At 41.4% G+C, this 21,043-nt stretch overlaps 1 long non-coding RNA gene across 4 annotated transcripts in view; it reads right to left on the reverse strand.

The window, feature by feature from the left end:
• LOC142490931 (uncharacterized) overlaps nt 1–21,043 on the reverse strand; it is a 51,908-nt gene that overhangs the window by 23,940 nt on the left and 6,925 nt on the right. For 3 of the 4 annotated variants that reach the window (XR_012800159.1, XR_012800158.1, XR_012800157.1), the window contains 3 exons: nt 19,831–19,920; nt 11,982–12,106; nt 10,094–10,229 (listed from right to left, as the gene is read on the reverse strand). This is a non-coding gene — a long non-coding RNA (uncharacterized LOC142490931). The remainder of the gene's footprint in view (nt 1–10,093; nt 10,230–11,981; nt 12,107–19,830; nt 19,921–21,043) is intronic. The other variant, XR_012800160.1, reaches the window with a different exon arrangement.

Below are 21,043 nucleotides of genomic sequence, written 5' to 3' on the forward strand. Positions count from 1 at the left end.
ATAGCCAAGGTCTGAAACAGAGGAACTAGGAACCGGAATGCAAGACACGACTGTGGAGGCAAGGGTAGCAGTGAACACTTCGCACATAGAAAGGATTATGCTCAGCCGATTTGCCAGTGGGCCGGCTGAGTATATATAGGACACAGGGACCAATGAGGTAACAGACTGGAGGAGGTGCGTCAGAGAGCGTGAGTGTGATAGGAGGATATGGTGCAGGAGACAGGTGTGGGGAGAATCCCAGAGGCAGAGAGATGACGTGGCTCGTGCGTGCGCTGACCGCGCATCGCGTATGCGCAGTGCGCACTGATGACGCCGCATGGGCTGAGTCTTGAGGCAGGACCAGAGATGGTAGTATTAACCTCTGTGCGGGATGCGCTCGTGCGCCTAGCATGGCGGCTGGTCCCAGGAGACGGAAGAGAAGCGTCATGGCTGACGGATGGAGCGGGGGACCCAATCACGGTTGGGGTAAGTGACGAGTGCGCCGAGCGCATCGCGGATCACGGATCCTGACATAAGCATAGTAAAACATACATACATTCTTTATACATATAATCATAAAATAATAATATATATAATATATATATATATATATATATATATATATATATATAATATATAGAAAGTATTACATGGTTTTATTCCTTCACTTGTTTCATCTTCAATAAAAGTGGTAGCTGGATCTTAAAACGAGGCTATACTATGTAATTATCTTAGTTTTGATTCATAAACATTCTATAGTATGTGAGTCAATGAGAACAAAATGTTTTGTTTTTAGAGACGATGGCTATAAAACATTAGTCTAAATAACTAAATAGGCGTTAAACACCAGGTGTAACATGCAATTACGGTAATGATTTTTCCTGTTTCTTTTTTAAAATTCGCACTTGGAAACCAAAAGAACAAAGATTGTGTAACATGTCAGAGGAAATTCTAAACAGGATTTATTGCCTGGATATTGCTTCCAATTGCTGTTTAAACACATTCATTTTTTTTGTTTGATACTCAGCTGAATGCCTGAGGCTTATCCATATCTGCCAAGATGGCAGAGACCCAAAAGTGATTATTCCAGCAGTTTTCTGGAGGAGTACTCAGCATGGAAGATTTAGCACTGCATTCTAATAGCTTCATATACTATGAATGTGCCTGGAAAAGAAATGGAACAGACATGTCACTTAATACCCCAAAATGATCTAAACCATCCCAAGAGACCATCCCAGTGTGGAAGAATGCTCTGAGGAGTGTCTAATCCTGAAATCTCTGTTGCAAAATCAGAACTGCTGATTGGTGACTTTCTGTCTGGGAAATGCACATCCCACTCCGTTCTCATTACAACATGTCTTTTAATGGTTATCACTTGTGGGAGGAGCAGGCAAATCAATTGTAACACACTACTTGTCAGTTGCTTTATATCGCATATGGCAGCCTCAGTTCCTAATTACCACATGAGCATTGAATACAGTTGTTCTCACCAGCAAAAAATTGCCTCATATTCTTTTTTTTTTTTAATGCTACTTACTTATAATAAAAATAAAGTACAAAAACAATTAAGAGGGGTGTTTTGATACAATACAGGCAAAGGGCGTTTTTACTGCTGCGCTGCTACTTTATATGCTACCAAGTGAAAAAGTTCCACATTTATGTCACGAAAGACATGATAAAAAAAGGGGGGGGATTTGCGTGCACACATCAGAAGAAATATTTATTGATGGAGATATGCAAACTTGCCCAGATTCAGTTCACTAATGTTTGACTCGAAGCTGCACAAAAGTTCAAATATTCACATAACCTTTGCTATAACTTTTTAGCAGAAAAGGGGCTGGTGAAATTGTCAGTCTAAGTCAAATTTGACAATTTCAGTCGAGCTTTGGCATTTTCTATCAAAACGGTTGAATTTGACCAGGTAAGAAAACACTCTGAAATACTGAGAGGAAGGAGGGGGAAGTAAAGGGGGAGGGATAAAGAGAGAGGTTGGAAGAAAGAGAGAGGGGGACAGTGAGTAAATGGGAGAGGGAAAGAGAGGAGGAGAGAAAGAGGAATGGAAACGAGGAAGGGGGCAGAGAAGGGGAGGAAAATTCCTATTTGGTAGAGAACACATTGACTTATATATGTGAAACACACCTGAAATAATCATATCTGTATATTTACAGTAGCTTACTTGCACATTTTAATGACCTCATTTCCATGCAGCATGGACAGCTCACTGCATTATACTGGGCATTACTATTATAGGCTAATTTGTTTTCATTGATCTTGTGCGTTTGTAATGTTCAGAGCTATGATGCCACTGTATCCCTTACCTATCTTGGGGAAGTGAATTCAAGGTGCAAAAAGTAGACAGCAGCTCTCGACAGAATTGTTGAATTTGGGAGAGCCAGAAATACTGTACCAACAGGAAGAAGCTGTGATCTATCAGGAGTGGTACATGGCTCAGATACTCACATCTACTTAAAGCATCTTTGAATCTTTGTTCTGCTGCTGTTCTCGCCTCCTCCACAGAGTATTTCTGATTACAATCCAGGTAATTCAACAATGTTTTTCAGAAGAGAATATAAGCTGAGGAAATCTGCTGCTGGTTCCCTGTGGCTTGCACAGCACAGCACAGCACATTCAAGGTGGAACGCTTACACTGATAATGTTGTAAGCATCTTCAGAAAAAAAACATGTACCTCTTAGCAATGGGTATCATTACAGAGGTGACGCCTACTGTCACGGGAGACCAGTACTTTTAACACCTTTACCTTCCGGGATCAATTCACTAGGCAGGACACAGTAGTGGAATAAAATGGGGTTTATTCTGGTAAAACCAGCAGACATACAATGGAACACAAAATAAAGGGAATACACATGTAACTGGGGTCTTGGGGGAGTATCTAGCCTCACTAGGTGCAGGTCGCCTGCTTCAGAAAGGCTTACCCTGTCCGCTCCACATCCAAGAATGCCACAGTACTATCTTATAGATAGATACATGGCTTACCCCTCCGACCGGGGCTCCGATCGAAATGAGAACTTGGCCGTGTCCCTAGAACTTGTCCTCAGCTTGGCTAGGCTTCTCCGGCACCTCAATGCCTTGTGCTTTGCTATTGCGATCAAAGCACCTTTGAATAGCCCGCCTCTGCTTCACCGGACCAAGCCTAGGAATAGTCAAGATAGTCTTGTCTCCTTAGATAGACCTCGGTGTGCTATGTCTAACATGAAACAGCGACTGCTGACGAACCAGCGCACGGATTGTAGTACAACCACTACTCACAAGCGGGAGGCTTGGCATGTTGCACTCATCTGGGGAGGGGGCGTATCAATGGACTCAGGTAGCCGGTGAGTGGGAAATTTGAACTGGCCAATGGAAACCATGCCGATGAGCAATGGCTTCCCCTTGCCAGTCCCATACCTAACACTGGGTAGGCTCCACAGTGTCTAAGAGAACAAAGAGTCTCCCCTGCGGGAGCCTTTGTCTCTGGACCTTGTTCTCTGCCCTTCCCCACTCAACCAGATGGCCCGACACTACTCCCATCCTCCCCTTTGATCCGCCATCTCCATGCAGGCATCCCGGCTAATCGAATTACCAGGACTGCCTCCATAGAGATGAATACACATTTTAAAACACATTTCTTTCTCTAACTTCGGCTCGGTGAGTTTGATGATAAAACAAGTTTTAATACGAAGTTTCAATAACTTGCTGGCTGGGCAATATTAATAGGGAAATATAACGGGATAACAATGCATACGCGTTCCCGCAAATCAGTCGCGATTCGTGGGTAAAATAAGGGGACAACCAGTAACTTTGTCCTGGAACATTTTATATACATTTAAACCCTTTTTACCCCCCCAGTACCAACCATTACAGTCACGCTCTCGAAGTCCCAGTTTTGCACCTAAAACTAGATGGTCAAAACACACCCACGGTTTTGGGGTAGCTAGCCGGGCTTCCCCTTTATTATGAAGGCTGGCTACCCCCACCATCACACTTACCTTACCATGATTGGAGAGATATAGTTATGAAGTTTGTGTACGAGTCTGATTGGTCAAATTTAAATAAGGGGCAGAGCAAAAATTACATTTAGGCTAGTGAGGAGATTGGCAAAATGGTTTACACAAAATGGTTGCTTTGACAGACAGGTCTCTCACACTCCCTCCCTAATTTAAAAAATAAATAAAATATATATATATATATATATATATATATATATATATAATTTTGTGTAAACCTTTTGCAAGATGGTAAGCTGACGTCCCCAGCTGGAGGGCGGATCTAGTAGTAGTACATAAACAGTTAATGCCAGTTGTGCTCGGGCTTCAGGAAATACTCATCTGGGGCAATGGAAGTCCTAAGCAAGGCTCCTGATTCTCCCCGGTACCAACGATATTAATCTTGCCTGACCGGTGCCACAGATGTACTGTGGTTGGTATACAAACAGAGCAAACTCTAGGCACTTGGTCCGCACCTCCGCGCTGTGCGTCACTATGTCACGGCGCATTTTGTCACGTGAGTGACTTCCTCAGGGAAAGCGAGAAATAGCATGGCTACGCAGAGTTTTGGCGGCAATTACAGAAGATGATGGGTAAGATGAGAAGAAATGGAAATGATTCCCCAAGAGAGCATAGAAGTCCGAGCCAGGAGATCCAGACCACTGTCAAGGTTGTATCCCAGTGCGTTTGTAGACCCTGCAAAGAGAAGAAGCCTATCCGAGGTGGGAGCCACTGGTCCACGATGCACTGGTTCGTGGAGCAGAGCACATGTAAGATCAGGCTTAGCAGGGCCGGCCCACATGCAGCGCGTGCGTCAGGCTTACCTCAGGCTTACCCAGGAGGAGGAAGCAAGGGAGAAATCTGCAGAGCAGGTGGCAGGTCTGCCACGGGCCTACCCAGGGAGAGTGAGTGCAGAGTTGGCACGGAGCAAGGGGAGGAGTGCCAGGTTGATGGGACGTGCTGAAGAAACAGGGTCTGCAGGAAGAGGATGGCTGACGGGACGCATGTCAGTTGTGCTGGATCACTACGGCGATCTGGTGATGCAGCATGGAGCAGAGGAAAGAAGACAGAAGAGTGAGAGCTGAGGAAGAGAGCAGAAGTTGCATGAGGAAGAGCCAAGGCCCAGATGTAGCAGGAGAGGGATAGCAGATATTATGATTTAGCTAGAGCATGGAGAGGCCCGCAGAGGGGGACAAAGTGAGGTACGGGTTGGGGTTTAAGGTGCAGAGCAGTAGGGGGATGGTAGTGAGTTTGGGGAGCTTGTGGGAGTATTAAAAGCACTTGTTGGTAAACTAAATACAGACATCCTAGCGTAGTCAGTGATATCAAAAGTTACGTCAAAGGACTCTTCGGTGTCATGTAGGGTGCCTTCTATGTGTTCTGCTAGTCTGTAAGGTATGCACTTACCTCTACAGACAAATAAGAAGATAGGGAACGATGAGTTTATAGATTTATTAACTTTATTGCCGGTAGAATAAGGCAAATTAAGAGACAGTTGGCTAGAACATTTGGGAATTGGCTTCAGTGTTTTGCATTATTAACTAGTGTTATTGGAGAGAAGACGCCCCAATATTGTTCCGCTATGTTTTGTTATATGGAAATAAGGTGCATATATGGTTTATGGTGGTATGGCATGGTGGAGATATGATGAGCAGTTTCATCAAAAGAAGGCGATGAGGGAGAATGTTAGTTGGGATGTGAAGGAAATTGATTAATGGTTCAAATTAATGACACCTAATAGACTTCACTCTTTCCAGTTGTAGCCAGCATCTCAGGTCAAGGAGGGGACGGAAGGATGAAGAGCAGGAGTATGCTGGTTTATTAAGGAAAGTCACTCCAAGTGATATAGCACATACAAGTTTAGACATGAATGTTCATATTGCAGAGGTCCTCATTCAGCACTGCTGCGCTTTAGAAAATAATTAATGGAACATTTTAGAGCAGGGCCTAGAGAGATTCAAGGAAAGAGGGATGAAGTCAGTGAGCGTTCAAGAGATGGCCCCGTGGCTAGACAGGTACCCCAGGAAAATATTGATAAAGGGTTTTCTGAGAGTTATTGAATACCATTTGAGCTAAAGCAGCAAAGTTATCTGGCTAATAATTATAAATCAGTTTTTCAAAATAATGAAGTAGTTAAATTGACAAATGAGGTGGTTTTAGGAAGGATGGCAGGCCCCTTTTATGAAAATTGTAGAGTGTCTTGTTCCTAAAAAAAAGTCAGGGAAATTTAAGTTACTTCACCATTTGTCATATCCCAAAAGGGCTGGCGCCACTCCATTATCCTTTATTGTATATCCCAAAAGGGATTCGGTGAATTATGACATAGATAAAGAGGATTATAAAGTATCTGATATGTCTTTTAATAAGGCTTTGGAATTAGTGAGGGACGCAGGTAAAGGGTCCTTCCTTGCAAAGACAGATATCGAGTCAGCATTTAATTTGTTACCTGTTCACCCTTTTTGTTACCATCTGTTAGGTTGTTTGAACAAACAATAATAAAGTCCCCTGCGCTAAAGTCCAAGATACCGTGATCTTTTAGGCAGTCTCTGGTCTTTAAGATGGTAGTTGGGCTCTGGTATAGATGCTCCAGATGGGATGATGTCCTTGATGTAGATGGATACACCGTCTGAAATAACAGATAACAGACACACCTGATTGCGCAGCGTATTTCAGCAATCAGAGCCCTATCTGAGACTGTGAAGAATCCTACTCACATAATAAATGCCAATATGTTCAGTGGAGAGGATCTGTGCTTACTCCCCTTCTACTCCGCTCCTCACACGAACCCCACGTGGAGACAGCTTACTGGAGGCAACCTCTATCCTCAATGGCGTCAGGGATGATTTCGTTACGGCACCTCCACCGATATGTGACAGGAATAGGCACAAGATAGTGTAGTATGAAGTGACCTTTATTTTCTAAAACACGGAGGATTGGAGGTTCTGGATAGCGGACATACGATAAGATGCGGGGATCCTGGGCGGCATGTGTATATAAGGTTTGGAATAACCTGTCATTATTGTCACCTAGCTGATTTTTCCACAGCACTTTGTTATTTACTTTGATGTTGCACGAGCACTTATCATTGTTTTAGCACATTATTGTTAGCACCTATTTACTGTATTAGTGTAGGTTAGCGCTTTTGGAGGGGTTATCTTCTTTGTTTTGTTCTTTTTTCTGTTAGGTTGTTTGTTTAACAAGTTATTCTTTGTTGACATGTGTTTTCCAATGGGATGTTCGATTTTATGTTATTATTTGGAAATGTTTAGTACATTCTTGGAATGGGTATTGGGACAGGAAGCAGGATGTGATTCAATTTTATATTATCTGGATAATTTTTTGTTTGTGGGGCCAGTGGATTGTAATCTATGTTCTCAGTTGTTAGGTACATTCAAGAGTGTGGCTGAAAACTTTAGGGTACCTTTAGCAAAAGAAAATACAGAAGGTCCATTGAATGTGATATATTTTTGGGAATAGAAATTGATACCCATGAGATGGTGTTTAGATTGCCACAAGAAAAATGATCAAGGTTATCGCTGCTGGTAGCGAAGGTGAGGAGCTGTAAAAAGGTACAGTTAAAGCAATTGCAATCATTGTTGGTTCATTTGGCTTTTGTTGGTAGAATAATTTCGATGGGAAGAGTTTTCTGCAGAAGATTAGCTATGGCAACAAGAGGAGTTAAGAGTCCTCATCATTTTGTTAGAATAACAAAGCCAATGAAGGATGATTTGGAGGTACAGTAGAGGCAACTCTTATTCGAACAAAAACCAGTGGCAATACCCAGGAAACACCCAGGTACATTCTGAATACATGCCTTAAACTTTCCTTAAACTAGCCCCAGCATTTCTGCATTGATTAATGGCCTATCAGATTAACAGCGGGGGTCCCTGGCAGTCCCATTCAAACTGAATTGGACTGCCAGGGATCCCTGCTGTGTTAATCCTATGGGTCGTTAGTCAATGCAGAAATACCTTAAACGTGCCTCAAACTAGCCCAGAACATACCCAGCACATACCCAGCACATACCCAGAATGTAACCCAGCTAGTTTACGGCAAATGTTAGAATAAACGTTGCCTCTACTGTATGGCAATAACTTTTGAACAACTATACCTGGGGATCATGATGGCAATATGAGGAGATGCAAAATGGGGATTTACAGTTTTTGACCGATGCAGTCGGTTTGGTTGGGTTTGGAGCCTTCTTGGCTGGAGAATGTTATGCGGAAAAATGTCAGCAATTGGGGGGAAAAGGTTTAACAAAAAACTTAACTCTTTTGGAATGATTTCCAATATTGTCGGCAGTAGAGATTTGGGGAAAATATTTAAGAAAAATAAGAGTGATTTTCTGGTCAGACAACGAGTGTGGTGCAGGTAGTGAACAAGTTGTCAGTGAGTTGTTTGGTTGTTGTTAAGCTCTTGTGTCATTTGGTGCTCCGGTATTTAGAAATGAATATATGTTTCAGAGCTCGTCATGTGCCAGGAGTTCAGAATTGTATTGCCGACGCTTTCTCATTTCCAGTGGGCAGAGATTCGGAAGTTGGTTCCGGAAGTATCCACAGAGGGTCGAAAATGCCCAGATATCTTATGGAACCTTGTTTCAGAGGTATTGTAGGTCTGGTTAAAGGATCACTATCACCGGCAACTTGGGCTGTACACTCAAAGGTATGGGGCGAGTGGTTTAGTTTAGCACAGCAGATGGAGGGTTTAGGCGATAGTGAGTCAAGACTTAGGGTTTTACTTTTATTTTTGTATCAACAGAGGAATGATGGTGTGTCTGGTTCCAGTGTAGATAGGGTTAGGAGATTTAGCTTTCTTCTTCAAGCTAAGGGGTTGGAAGAATGTTACAAAAGAGTTTGTGCTTAGACGTTACGTGATTGGAATAGGTATCATGACAGAGGTGCCGCCTACCTCGCCATGATTGGAGAGATATAGCAATTAAGTTTGTGTACGAATCTAATCTGATCTCGATTTTGATCTGGCCAAATTTAAATAAGGAGCAGAACAAATATTGTATGACATTTAGGCTAGTGAGGAGATTGTCAAAGCAAGCATTTTGTGTAAACGTTTGCAAGACAGGTTTCCCACCCTCCCTCCCTAATTACATTTATTTTTAAAGATTAATATAAGAATGCAAGTTTATATTATATGTTCTATTATGTATTTATTATATATTGTATTTATATAATGGATGATTTGTCACAGTAGCAGGATTCCTTGCCAGCTGGAACCGAATCTTAAGCAATGGACATGTGGTTTGGCCGCAGTGGGGTCTGGGAAGGGAATAGCAACATATTAGCTTACAGTGTGTTCAGCTTTAACCTTTAGTTTATTTTGGTGAACGTGCCCACTTGGCAGTAATGTCAGTGACTGGCATATGGTTTATGGTTATGCTAAATATGTTATATGTTAATGTGTTAAATTGCTGGCAAGAATTGGAAAATGTTAAAAGCTGTGGCCGTTATTTATCCAAATTGATGTCAGTGTATTTTTGGGTTTTGGATGAATGGCCTTTGGGAAGATTATGATGTTATTCGGTGGTCTTGACTCTTGAGCATGCTTCAGCCAATGTCTGGAATTAAAACAGAAAGCTGGCTCAAGTGAGAGACCATTATATATGTTGTACCATCTATTGCACTTTAGTAAGTGACTGCATTTGTCTTGTTGCCAGTTGAGGTGTTTCTTCAATCACTTGCTTTTCTGCTTACACTTATGTCACATATTAGATACTTTCAAATGATTACAATATCTACCATGTTAACAATGGTCTTGATGATCATTTTCATTTGTTTTGAAAGATTGATGAGCCCCAAAATATAGAAACAGATGTCTGTGAGTGGGTTTTACTGGCTATGCAAAGCTTTAACCCAGGCTGTGCTGAAAAGCTGAGTATAATGGCAGGCATATGCTTATAGGGCTCCATGTTAAAATGGATTAGAAGCAAAGGTGTGCTTGTTCTTTCCCAGAATCCCTGGCTACATGGCTGAGACGTGAATATGCTCACAGGTGATATTTATTTAATTTGTTGTACACCAGGGATCTCCAACCTTTTGTGCCCAAGGGCACACTTAAGAGTTCAGGAGAGAATGGCGGCACCAAACAATTAACACGCATGCACACACAAGACACTAACCTTGGGGTGAGGCCTCCAATGCCGTGCCAGATGCGAAAGAGACGTTTCACTTTTTTTCACGTGCTGCCCTCTAGTGGTTTATGTTGGTCTCTGAGAAAAAACTCAGCATATCTGAATTGAGATTACTTTATCAACCCTGTCAAAAAAAGACAGAGATCCAAGTCAGAGATGTAAACATGGCACAGTCTACGAGTGTCGGTTTATCTTTTAAATGCCATACCTACAGTGGTGGCCGCCTTTATCCTCCTGCGGCCGCCACCGCGGGATTTTTAAAAACGCGGCGGCGTGCGGCTTTTTTTCCTCAGGGTTTCCTGCGCCACGGGCGCTTTCAATGATAAGCGCCATTAGCGCTTATCTGATGATGCGGCCGCTGCGCGGGAAACTCCGATAAAAAAGGAGAAACTCCCCGCATTTAGTCGGGTAAGTAGGAGAATAAAGGCGGCTGCAACAGTAGAACATAACTTCTCACAAAATCAGTAGCACACAAGGCTCGGCGGGCACCACGGTGCGTTTAGGACACCTGCTGTACACTATATTGTGGAGGGTTTGTGTCACTTTTTTACCCACCATAACTTATTTAATGTGTGGCTGAAACCTCAGCTCATACAGTATTGCAAAGCCGGTATAAGTATTTTCACACCGATGAGGTCCAAAGGTATAAAACAGCTGTCTGTGAGTAGGATTAATGGCCATGCAATTACTTAACCCAGTCTGTGCTTAAAAACCATGTAATATGGCCGGCATAAGCTTATAGGGGTTCATGTTAAAGTGTATTAGAAGCAAAAGATGACACTGTGTGCTCATTTGCATGTCATTTCCCAGAATCCCTGGCTGCAGTGGAAGCACTGTATGCTAAGAGATAATGGTGAAAAGCCGGGTTGCAGACCTGTCTGAGACATATGAATGTGCTCACCAGTAATCTTTTTATTTTTTGAAAGATTGAAGTAATTCAAATTCTTTCAGCTCCAAGACTGGATGTAATGTCAACTTTAAGAGCATCATTTGGGATATGTGTCACCTGACATCATGGCACATGTATTACCATTATTTGTTTAGTGTCATTTGTGCCACATGAATGGTTATATGAACACTAAAGGGAGTTAAGAGAGTTAGGAATAGACTATTTAATAATGGTAGGTATTACGTTTTTTCATATCTATTTTTCTTCCAAGTGTTAACATCATACGAAGAAGCACTGAAGGTGTATGGTATAAAATATAGGACAGCATAAAGAGATTCTTGCTCCAATGATTGTAGCTCAAGTTAATATCCAACCTCATTCCTTTTCATTTCAAGGTCATCAGCAAAGGGTATCTTGAGAAAAATAAAGAACATCTCTATCGCATGAGCATACAAAAAAAGCGTACCGCACTTGCAATGCGATCATAACACAAAATACTTGCATCTGCAAAAAGTACCGTATTGCAGTAATTATTAAGGATAACTATACGTCACTCACTGAGTCTTATTGATTAAACTGTGAAAAGATAAGTGCAAAATCACGCTGTAAAAGGAGAGTGAAACAGCAGCAGTAATAATCTGGAGTTCTTTCCATATTTAAAAGAATTATAATTATGCAAAAAAAGGGGTACAAAAAAAAACCAATTTACATCCAATTTTTGTGACAACAGTACAGAATGCTGAGATAAGATAATTTCTAAAATTCAGGACTAGGGAAGCTAAGGGGACTCAGCCTTAGTCTGAAAGTTACATGCTCACCAAGTTGCAGTTCAGAGGGTAAGATTCATTTTTGAAAGTGTAACTTGTAAACATTGGTAGGAATTAACACAAAGTTAATAGTCGGTTACATTTAAATTTTAGAGCCCCCAGTGTAAATGAAAAACACATTTCAAATGTCAGAAATGTATTAAAAAAAGTTATCACCTACTGTTAGTCTGTGAAGTTTATGACTGACATTTGTTCAATGTGTTCATTTGTGAGACACACATTTAACCCCTTGTGTGCAATATTTTGGTTCCATATTTATATTAGCAAAGTATCAATCTCGCCTTCCTGCAGTAGGTGATAAAAGCGTGTTAGATTTTAGCTGTCATGTCTTGTCATGGAGATTATTGAATAGCATTTAAATACTTAATTTTGTAAGATTTGCTCATTTACACACCCAATTTGCATATCACGCAGATTTGAAAAGCCAAAACCTAATTTCTTCCTAACAAACACTTATCCCAGGGGTTAGACATGCAAGAAGTGTCAAATGAATACTGTGAGATCAGTACATTGTGTCAAATTGGGATAACGAAAGGTGTTGGATTTCATGATTTTACAAAATCAAACGTTATTGATTCCCACTTATTTCAAATGTTTTCCAATTGGGGTTGGGGTGATGGTGGGGGAATAATTTCTTGTCTTACGAGACTGAGCAAATGGTTTCTTTAAATGGCCACAGACATTTTACTCTTGTGTTTAAAAAAAAAAACCTCTATGAAAGGAAAACTCCCACACATTTGTGCTCATATTTGCAACCGAATACAGTATAAAGAATATGTAAGGGTCCTTTGCTATTTGAACACACAGGTTTTGTGCAGAGAGAATGATATTGGCTGATTCCAGACTGGTCTTTAAAATTGTGGCACAATGGGTTTTTTTCTCAAATGAGCTTAGTTTGATAAAGTCTATATAACATGGACTGCCTGGGAAGATTGCTTGAGAAATTATAATAACTTGTATGCACTACATCTGCTGAGGCCCCCAATAGAGCTGTTTTCAGGCTATTCTAGTAGCTTTGATAACCAACACATCGAGGATTTTGAGCAGTTATGGCAACATTTTGCTGGGTAGCTATTCAGAAAGCCTAGATGAGTTGGCCAAATCATACGGGGAAGGCATTTTTTCGCGATTTCTCTCTCCTGATAAAACACATTGAGTGAGAGCTGCAAAAATCCAAATAGCACCATTTTTATACATTTCGGCTATTCTAGTAGCTCCGATGAGATAACCAGAGCTCTGGAATTGCGAGTTTATCAAAGATTTCATCTCTCCAGCCCGAGGGTGGCGAGATGGGATCCTGCATCGGATTGAAGCCGGGAGTCTCCGCAGCTGATACACATTAATACCAGCTCCGGAGACCCCAGCTTCAATCCTATGAAATAAAAATCCATTTACAGGCAGCTTCATTACCTTAGTGGCTAACGCAGGTTAACTACCAGTGCCCGGTTCATTGTGACAGGGGTGGGTGAAGGTGGTATTTGACAGATAGTGGGTGTTTAGGCCTTGCACGGGGTTGCGGGAGGAGTTAACCTCTTCTTTACCTTTGCTTGGGTTTTGTTATTGTTGTGTTGTTTAGGTGCTGTTGTTTTTTTTAGGTTGCCCAATGGCTGCTATAGTGACTATTGGAAAAAGGAGAAAGATCCAGCGCTACACGGATTTCAAAATAATGAATTTATTGTGCCACACGACGTTTCGACCAACAGGTCTTTTTCAAGTGACAAGGCATGTGCCTTGTCACTTGAAAAAGACCTGTTGGTCGAAACGTCGTGTGGCACAATAACTTCATAATTTTCTAATCCGTGTAGCGCTGGATCTCTCTCCTTTTTCCTCAGTGTACTTTGGAAATTCCTGGCAGGTACTTCCTTGAACCAGCAGCACCGGTAAACTGTATGTATTTGTTTATATATTGTGGTGTGCAGCCTTAACCCCCCTTTACATTGCTATAGTGACTAAGCATGCCCATATTATATGGGCATGATGTACCACTGTGCCAATCAATGGGTAGAGGGTGGGAGTAGTTGCCCCGGTGAGAGTGGTTAGGCCTTCTGGGTGGGTAGTGGGAGAGGGGGGTCAACCTCTTAATTACTTTAGTGGTTACTAATTGCTAAGGTGATTAAGGGGTTAGGGGCCATTAGTTTGTATTTTTATTGTACTGTTGCTGCCCATGGTGGACATGGACGTGGAGGACAGTGACGAGGATGGCCTTCATCCTGGCAGGGGTAAGTAGAAGTTGTATTTACTTTATGCTGTCCGGATAATGTTTTATTTTGAATGGGCAAATGATCTATTATCCAGATCTGGATAATAATAATTTTGCCCATTACTGTACTGTATGTGTTGAGGAGGGGGATGGGTTGGGGGTAGAGAAGGTGGGTAGTAGGGATTTTGTGTTTTTAAGGTTTGTTGGGGTAGAGGGATTGGGTGAAGGGGTAGTTTCCCCAAGGGTGGGAAGTTAGGCCTACTGGGTGGGTAGCGGGGTGTTTAACCCCTTCATTACCATAGCAGTTCCCACCGTTATGGTAGTGAAGGGATTAACTCCTACCGCAACCTTCCTGGAAGGCCTAACCACCCACCCTGGCGCAACTACTACCTTCATCCACCCCTCCTTGCCTCCAATAAACAGGCTATTCAGGTTTAACCCCTTCATTGCCTTAGCGGCTAGCTGTTTTTATTTTAATTTTAATACTAGTGTGCAGGTGCAGAGGGTCTCCGGAGCTGAACCACATTGATTTCAGATCCGGGGACCCCCTGCTTTCCGAGTTACAGACCCTGTTATGGGGTGCCGATATCCCCATGCAATGTTTAAATCTCCCGCATCATGTGACCGAGACTTTTAAACGGATAGGAGATACCGGCACCTCGGGAAGCAGGGGTTCCCTGAGGCTGAAATTAATGCGGTTCAGCTCCAGAGACCCCCTGCTCCCACACAATAGTATCAAAATTTAAATAAAAACACTGCGATCGCCTGTGAGAGCTGTGCAGGGAGAGGCGGCTCTCTCTGTGCAGTTCTCTGTGCAGCTCTCTATGCAGCTGCAGCCAGATCGTACGGGGAAAACTTTGGGAGAGGCTGAGATCTCATCGCTGCTACGCGGTACGGTTTTTGAATTTTCCTACCTCACGGTTTGAGAGGGTTTTAGATTCTTTAACCCAAATGACAAAACGTTCGGCAGGAACATGCCAAACCTTGCGAGATAGCAGCAAACTCATCGAAGCTAATAGAATGAGGCCCTAAATGTCCTATTGTGGAATTTAGGCTGAAAACAGCCTGATCGGTTGCTTCAGGGCATATAGAATAAGACCCTAAATCTGTGGATTGCCCACTGTCACAGAATATCAATTGCCTTTTTTCTCATTTAAAGCTGCAGACCAAGCAATATCCTATGTTTTCTTTTTTAAATAAATCAGTTCTGTACTGTTAGAAAATACTTGTTCCGTTTAAAAAAAACAACAACAAAAACTCTGAATGCCATTTTTAATGTATTATAATTTAACAAGCCTTTTTGTTTCTACAGCAACCATTTACAAAGTCACAGATACTGAGTCAATACTCAATACTCCTCTGCAGTCATTTAGTGAACCCCCGAGCCAAATCTTCACTGATCGGTAACAGGAAAACGGATCAATCGGCAACTTAGCTAATTACTGTACTTATCATTGTGTGGATTGTATTGATGCACATATTAAAAAAATAATTAAAATAATGGGGGGAAAAACAGCAGCTTTCACTGCTTCCAAAGTTCTCTGAAGTAAAAAGCTAATTTTATCAGCATGTACATAAAAAAAGAAATTAAAGACAATTTGTAAAAGGAAAAGAAAATGTATGTTGTGAGTAGTTATGTGTATTTAAGGATGTACATAGGAAATACAGGGCTATTGCCAGCCTGGAGTACTGTAGGTGATCAAATATCTGCTTTTTAAAAAAAAATAGGTTTGAAGCCGGGGGGTCCCGGAGCTGAACCCCATTAATTTCAGTTCTGGGGACCCCCAACAGACCTCCGGTGGCAAAGTGTACAAAACAGAAAAACAGTAAAAATGGATCCAAGCCAGATGTCAAGAAAAAAATCAAAGTAGAAAATCAATCCAGGCCCGGTGGCCTATTCATAATCAATGTCCTTCCTGGCTTTAGGACGTTGGAGTATCAACTTGACCCAGAGCGCTCGATCATCTGTTGTTAGAACAGCAGTCCCCAGTGAGTATTTCTTATTTTCTTTGCTTCTTTAGTTGAAAACTGTCTTCTTTCTTCTCTTCTTTATTCAGCCATAGGATGTGGACTCTTAAGCTTCTTCTGGCCTTATGAGACATCTCAAGCATTATACAGGGCTTGGCACAGAAGACCAGTCACATGGTACACAACCCATCCCATTGGCTGATGTACCATATGGTCCCTCACTTTTATCTGAGGAGGACGGCCTTCATTCCAGCTGGGGTAAGTAATACATTTATTTAGGGTCAACATTAAATTGCTCATAATCCCCCATTGAGGGCCTCGGTAGCCACAGTGACAATGGATTTATGGTTAAAATGAACTTTAAAGGTATTTTTAATAGCATATTTTTTTAGACGTGTATTTTTGAGGGGAATTGCCAAAAACACATCTAGCCACATGTGGCTAATAGGGCTATTGGCCATTAGTCTAGGGGGCAGGGGTGGGTTTGATTGAGAGTTGGGTGATGGGGGTAGTTTGCCCAGAGAGGGCAGTTATGCCGCCAGGGAGGTGGCCGGAGGGGTTAACCACTTGGTTACCTTAGTGGTTAGTGAAGCATGGCAATGCTTTACTAACCACTAAGGTAGCAAAGGGGGTTAGGTAGTGCATTATTTTATGTATGAACACCTAGTGGTGGTGGTATACCTTGGTAACCACAGGCATCAAAAAGGTTAATGTTATTTAGATCAAAGGCTTCTGTAATGGATATTACAGAAGCCTATGATAGAATTATTATGGCGATGCAGTAATTAACGCATTATTAAAGGTTGCGTTAATTGCTGTATTGCGACTTTGGGTTCAATATCGCACCTGGTAAATTATTACCACAATGTTGATGTGTACCATATGTTCATGAAACCCTGAACAAACACCTAATTTGTCCATCGCTAGACATCGCATTGCCCAGCCAACAACTTTATAAGGGATAACTCATAGAGAGATCAACCATGACATACTGTACATATATCAGTAATATCTAGGGGTTCTGGAGCAAACAATAGCATTGTAATGGAAAAGTTCTGACTTTTATCACTGAGTCCTTTGAAATCTATAAAGATGCTCATGGTAAATAGCATTTTCCAATAAAAGGCGAGTAAATATTGAGAATATTCAGCTAAAGGAGAAGCAGCAGTAGCAGCCACACCTGATAAAAGCATGCTAACATTTCTTTGCTTTTCGATATTATGTTCGAGTTTTTGCTTTAACATTCCTTGCTTATAAGAACTCAGTGGTGGGTACCATTGAAACCATATTCCTTTCTGGTATTGTTTGACTCAATAAAATGCAGTAACAAATATATATCGAAGTATAAATAGGAAAACTACAAATGGTACATGATATATATCATTTTAAGTACTTCAACATGGCATAAACTCTGACCCAATGATATGGTTGGATGAGACTCGTCGTTAGGAATACCCACAACCTTCCCACTATTCCCCATTTTCAGCAACCAAACAAATCCCCCTTTCTCAATTCTGAACTTCCAATGAGTGTCGGCAAATACCTTTAATTCTGGTACAGGCTAGGGTACAAGTGTCATGGAATTAAACAACTAAACCCTTTAAGTGCCAGAGGGACCAGCAATGCACTGAGAGAGGCATAAAACCTAATGAGCAAAATGTGGAAATCAATCATCTATGACTATTTCATTTTAAAATATGATAATTACAGCAACATTTAATGGGTCTCCAAACTACACTATGTATTCATTTTTTAGCATTTAGCTTTATGGAGTCATTACACTTGGTTTAAAAATGTGTGCAGTAAGTGGATTTACACCATTGATTTTATTTTACTAAGGCCTTTTTTTGGCTTAGGTATCTCTAATTGCTTATAATTACTCTGCCCTTTTAGATGGAAAATTTGATCTGTTCAGCATCTTTGAACCGTATCGCCCATCTGCACCTGTGGCTGTGAGTGACTGTTAAGTTCTGGAAATTGTGACCTGATTACAATGTCAATTATATCCTTAAAAACAGTGAAAAAAATAGCATTAAAAAAAATTCAAATACAGAGACGTACTGTACAGATGGAATATGGCTATCTCTGCTAAATTCGTTAACATTAGTCGGTCTGCTTACTAAAGTTTCCTGGCTACAAAACTAGGGCAAAAACAGCACCCTATTTATCAAAGAAAATGAGTCCCATTGAAAGCAATTTCGTTCCATTTTATTAAACTGGTGCAATTCATTTGTACTTTCTTCAGCTTTTCGGCGATGATACTTAAATAAATAACTCCCTACAGATGTAGCCAATGTTATTGCAAACCTTGGCTAACTGCAGGAGGAAAGACACAATGTGCCAGTGAAAGAGGCGGCCGTTGTTTTGAGTCAGTCATGTGTGAGAAGGGGACAGGTCTATTGCTTCATGTCACCAGCTACGAGAGCGCTATGAATTGCAATAACGTTGTCTACAGCTATATGTTTTCGCGGGGCACAAAGGTTTATAGGATTTACCTCCGATATTTCCATAGTATAAGAACTGGCAGCACTAGGTGAGACCAATAGTTCACCAATCTCAGTATCCTGTTTCCAATGGTGCCTGGAACGGATGCTTAAAACATACAACCTGAAATTGCATTAATCTTGCTAGCAGCCACTTCTGGAATTTGTCTCCATGTGTACTGTAGGTCAATTCCTATTTTAAAGCTATGAATGCTATTTGCTGTCACCACAACCAGTGGAAGAGACTCCTATAGATGACTTGTGTGCTGAATAACAGTGTTTCATCTTTTATATATATGATAGCCTAATTGGATATAGTTTGTGCACTTGGGGCTTGTATCACCTCTACGTGATTTACGGAATAACTGTTCCAATTATTCCCTCTACACCATTTATAATTTTACAATTATATCATATCTCCCCTAGCTGTCTAAAGAAACCTAAGCCCAGATTCACAAAACAGTGCAAACATGTAAACATCTTCAGAGATAACCTATGATAATGCTCAAACTATTATTAACTAATGTACCCAATATTCACCAAAGCAAATAAAATAGCATTAAAGCATGAGGTATTAAATTTTGTTTTTGTTTTATTTTCATGATCAGAACTGAGGGAATTATCCAGAGCAGAACAATATGATTCTTAGGTCCAGAGAACATTACGTTTGTGAAAAGGGATGCAAATGAGTGACCCAGTTATATTCATGCCAAACTCACTAAGCAATGCTATGGATATGGGAACAACACTTTGGTGCCCTGTGAGTAACTGAGAATTGTTGCATATTACCCTTCAGTATGAAGATGTTTTAAGAAAATTTGCATTTTGTAGCTCTCAAACTCAACGATGAACTATTCTTCTAACTATTTTCACTCACTTTCACAAAGATTTCTCTGACAGGTGTAATGTTATTGGCTTGCCCTTTTGCTTTACTTGGAAGGTAACCTTAGCTTTAAATAGTTAGATCTAATCTTCTTACTTTCTCATCCTCCATTTCAGCTTCATCTGATACGGATCCCTCTACACTAATGATTTAGCCAGATCTACTAAACCCTCTGGAAATGACCATAAATGAAAAAAGGAAAAATGCACTTGGAGGGAAGGGAGGAGGAGAGGAGGAGAGGAGAGGAGGAGAGGAGGAAGGGGGAGCTTTAGTTAGTAGAGGGTAGAGACAAAACATGTAATTAATGTAGCCCATATCACCCTCCCACAAGACCCCCCCTCCCACCCTGGGAGATTCTGCTGCTACATGGAGTGTGGTGGTGCATACCTGCTGGCTTACAGTAGATCTGAGTCTCCCGCATGGTGGTAGGGGATGTCAGAACAGGCTTCTGGGGTATAAAGTGATTCGTACTCACAGTGACAGCGCCTCCATCTCTTCCAGGCCCCAGGGATGAGGGGAGAAATCCCTGCAGGAGAGTTTCTTTGCTCTTCTTCCTCATAGATTTCTGTCTTAGGCAAGAAGGTATGGTAAAACACTAGAACACTTTATTCACACTGTAGTTTCCACAGCAAACACAGCAACAGTAGAGCTTAGGGCCTTCACCCTCAGGATGTTCCTGGACCTGCACTCCCAGCCTAGAGCACCAGAAGCAGTCCTAGCTCTTCTCTTACTCCCTGGTGGAGAAGAGGAATAGTCTCCCGCCACTCCCCTAAGGGAGGGCCCACAGATTGGCAGTGCCCTGCACAACTGGTTTGGGTAGAGTGACCTCTATCAAGGATAGAGACAACTGAACTAAATCAGGAAGTGCAGCTCATTAAGTAAAGGAAAACAGGAACTAGTCCTGGGTCCCTGATTGGACACAAGGCCTGGTTGCACCGCCTCCCTTGTGACTCACTGAAGATGCATAGGAGTGGGGAAAAACCCATGATTAATCCTGGCAGGCCTGCTCTACAGCCAGGAGGAGGGCAGACTGGTAGCCCAAAACCAGCCAGGGCAACACTAGGTTAATGCTTACTAAACAACTGACACTATTAATATAATATTTTTACTTTAGAGGATCCTTTAATTGGTCTGTATCAATATATTTAAGTAGAACGCTAGAATGTAAAAATAACAGGGCCGTGTACAGAAAAAGGAAGGCTAGTAATGCAAGGTCAAGATGGGTAATATATTTTGGTTGGGCCTGTAATGAGGAGATGAGCACAATAACAGACCAATTATTTTGTAACAGAAAAAAAAACATTTTTCAGAGAATGTTTCAGGGCTGAACTTTAATTGACTGAAAATATCAATATTGATTAGAGGTTTCAGCCGATATGCATGACTACTATGATGTGAATCACGTAGTAATGAATAGTTTGGAAAGTAAAGAGTAATAATGTGACTGCTTTCATGCATTTCTTTGTATCATGCACTTTAGTGCAGTAATAAAGTTCTAATTTGAGAAAGAACCTAATTGCATTAGTCGAACCTTTAATGACATTAAAATGGACGTACTCCTTCTACAAACCCCTAGTGAACTGAGTGTATCAGCATCCAGATTGGCAATTGATTGATTATTGCTAAGAGGCAAGCATATATTTCCTACAGATTGGGGGCTCATACCGGTGGCTGTTCCTTTCATGACG

Source organism: Ascaphus truei, chromosome 3, assembly GCF_040206685.1.
Source record: "Ascaphus truei isolate aAscTru1 chromosome 3, aAscTru1.hap1, whole genome shotgun sequence".
Lineage (NCBI taxonomy): Eukaryota > Metazoa > Chordata > Amphibia > Anura > Ascaphidae > Ascaphus > Ascaphus truei.